Raw genomic sequence first — 3049 nt, 5'->3', positions numbered from 1 at the left:
TTCTTTGACTTAATCACATTCTACCTTATTTTATACTTATCAAGTATAGGTACAATACCACCACTGTTTTTTATTTTCATTTTTTATTTCCAGCACCTTATTCATATTAGGCACTTACTATTTATTGAGTTGAATTGAATTCCTGAGCCCCTATTTACCTGACCCTCACGTGAGAAAGAAAAACATCCCTTCCCTGCCTGTTGCCTTTGCTTAATGAGTTTCTCTTCTCTCTTCTTTCTTTCTTTCTTCCTCACTGCTGTAGACTCCATAATTACCGAAAAAGTCCCAAGCCTCACTATGATCTAGCCCCAACACTGGACCAAGGTTAGTCTTGGGCAAACATCTACAACACTGGACAAATAGTGTTCAAGGGAAGAGAAGAAAATGAACCACTGAGACAATTTCTTTCTCTTCAATTCAGTTCAAACATTTTCTTAAATACAGCTTTATTAAACACCTACAATATTCAGGATATTGTGTGAAGCCTGTGAATACAATGATAAATATATATTATAGTCCCCACCCTTGAGGAATTTATTATCTAATAGGGTGATGAGACATGCATACAGATGACTTTAACACAAATTGTATCATTTAGTGTATAGAAAAGGTTAAACAATCAAACAACTCGAGAAATTTAAGGAACAAAGGATTACTTCTGTCTAGCAGTATCTTCATGGAAGAGATGGCAACTGAGCTCTGCCTTTATTTTTGTTTTGTTTTGTTTTGTTATTAATCTTATTTAATATCTTTCCCAATTACATGTAAATATAATTTTAACTTTTTTTTTCAAATCTTGAGTTCCAAATTCTCTCCATTCCTCCCCTCTCCCCCATAGGTTCTACATGTTTAGTCATGCACATCAAACACATTTCCATGTAAGTCATTCTGTGAAAGAGAACAGACAAAAAACAACAAGAAAAATAAAGAAAGAAAAGAAAAAGTGCTTTGATCTGCATTCAGGTTCTACTAGTTCTTTCTTTGGAAATTGATAGCACTTTTCATAATAAGTCCTATAGAGTTGTCTTGGATCATTGTATTGCTGAGAATAGCTAAAATATTCATAGTAGCTCATCAAACAGTATTGCTGTTACTGTGTACAATATTGTCCTTGTTTTGCTCTTTTCACTTTGAATTAGTTCATGTAAGCCCATTTTTTCTGAGAGCATACTTGAATTCTGTCTTTAATGAAAGAAAAATTTATATAAAGAACTTTGTCAAATGTATAAGAATACGAGTCATTTCCCAATTGATAAATGGCCAAAGGATATGAACAGGCAGTTTTCCAATGAAGAAATCAAAACAATTTATAGTCAAATGGAAAAAAATGCTCTAAATCACTACTGATTAGAGAAATGCAAATTAAAACAATCTTGAGATACCATTTTATACCTACAGATTGGCTAAAATTATAGATGAGTAAAGTGGCAAGTGTTGGAGGGGATGTGGAAAAATTGGGACACATTTATTGTTGGTGGAATTGTGAACTGATCCAACCATTTTGGAGAGCAATCTGGAATTATGCCCAAAGAGTTATTCTATACCTTTAGCCCAGCAATACCACTCCTTGGTCTATTTCCAAAAATGATTAGGGAAAAAGGAAAAGAACCTATATGTTCTAAAATGATATAGCAGCTCCCTTTGTAGGGGCAAAGAACTGGAAATTTCAGGGATGCCCATCAATTGGGGAATGGTTGTGGTATATGATTGTGATGGAATACTACTGTGCTATAAGAAATGATGAGCTCAATCATTTTATTTTATTTTGCAATGAATATGGTGACTTTATTGAAGGTATACAATATAGGACAGTAGGGTTCTCCCCCATACTATAGGCATGCTTTGAGGCAAGGGTATGAATGGGGCATGGGATGCCCAGTAGAGGAATATAGGTCAGGGATGTGGGCTACCCAGTGGTAGAACTCCTTTTTTGGCTAGGGATGACTTTACTCCTTGGAGGTCATGTAGACCATGAAGTCTACTGTGTGGTTACTATAACCCTACTTGTTGTCATACAAGAAAATGAGCTTGACAACATGGTCGTTAAGGGCAAAACCAGTGCCAGCATCAAAGGAAGAAGAGCAGGTGTCACTGTTAAAGTCACAGGATACAACCTGGTCCTCTGTGTAACCCAAAATGCCTTTCAAGGGTCCCTCTGATGCTTGCTTCACCACTTTCTTGATATCATCATAGTCGGCAGGTTTCTCCAGGTGGCAGATCAGATCCACAACAGAGGCAATGAGAGTAGGAACATGGAAGGCCAGGCCTGTGAGCTTCCCATTCAGCTCGGGTATGACCTTGCCTATAACCTTAACAGCATCAGTGGAAGCAGTGATGATGTTTTGGGCAGCACCACACCTGTCATGCCACAACTTGCCAGAGGGGCCACCTACTATCTTCTGGGTAGCAGTAATGGCATGGATTGTAGTCAGCAGAAGGGGCAGAGATAATGACCCACTTTGCTCCACCTTTCAAGTGAGCCCCAGCCTTTTCCATTGTGTTGAAGACACCAGTAGACCAACTGTAGCACACCCACATGCAGGTGTTTTGTACTTTTAAAGCCCCAGAAATAATTGAAGGGCACATAAAATATCTCACCTTGTAAATAATTTTGAGGGTGAAGCGAACTTCCAACTAAAATCAATACATTTCCAAATGAGACACTGCTTTGGTGTGGCTATGCCTATGTTTGAGTGTTTGCTCCACTGAATTCCTACTTTGTGTGCTAATCCATTCTAGCATCTGAAAATATCAGATTTACCTTGGATTGCACATTGAGTAATTTTTTAAATGTCCAGGGAACCATAGTATAGGAAGCCCCAAATCCCCACCATAATGCACGGCAGGAATGCTTGATACACGAATTAAGGAGTGAAATCAGAGTAGGCCTTGGGGAAAGTATTTTTTTCCCCCAAGAGCCAATATTTTGTCACAAAAACTACTATACAATATGTCACCATTGAAAGATAGGCAATCTTAAGTCTCGATTACTATCTTTTAATGCCACCATCACTTCCTAAATAATCCACAGGTGACCACATTTTTTTTA

The 3049-nt window shown here is 37.8% G+C and overlaps 1 pseudogene; it reads right to left on the bottom strand.

Moving 5' to 3' along the window:
- Window positions 1-1946: 1946 nt before the first annotated feature.
- Window positions 1947-2538, bottom strand: LOC114031740 (annotated as a pseudogene).
- Between the last annotated feature and the right edge of the window lie 511 nt (window positions 2539-3049).

This window comes from Vombatus ursinus, unplaced genomic scaffold, assembly GCF_900497805.2.
Source record: "Vombatus ursinus unplaced genomic scaffold, bare-nosed wombat genome assembly UNPS02015255.1, whole genome shotgun sequence".
Classification (NCBI taxonomy): Eukaryota; Metazoa; Chordata; class Mammalia; order Diprotodontia; family Vombatidae; genus Vombatus; species Vombatus ursinus.
Note: the sequence above shows the minus strand (reverse complement) of the source record. Positions and strands in the feature narration are given on the sequence as shown.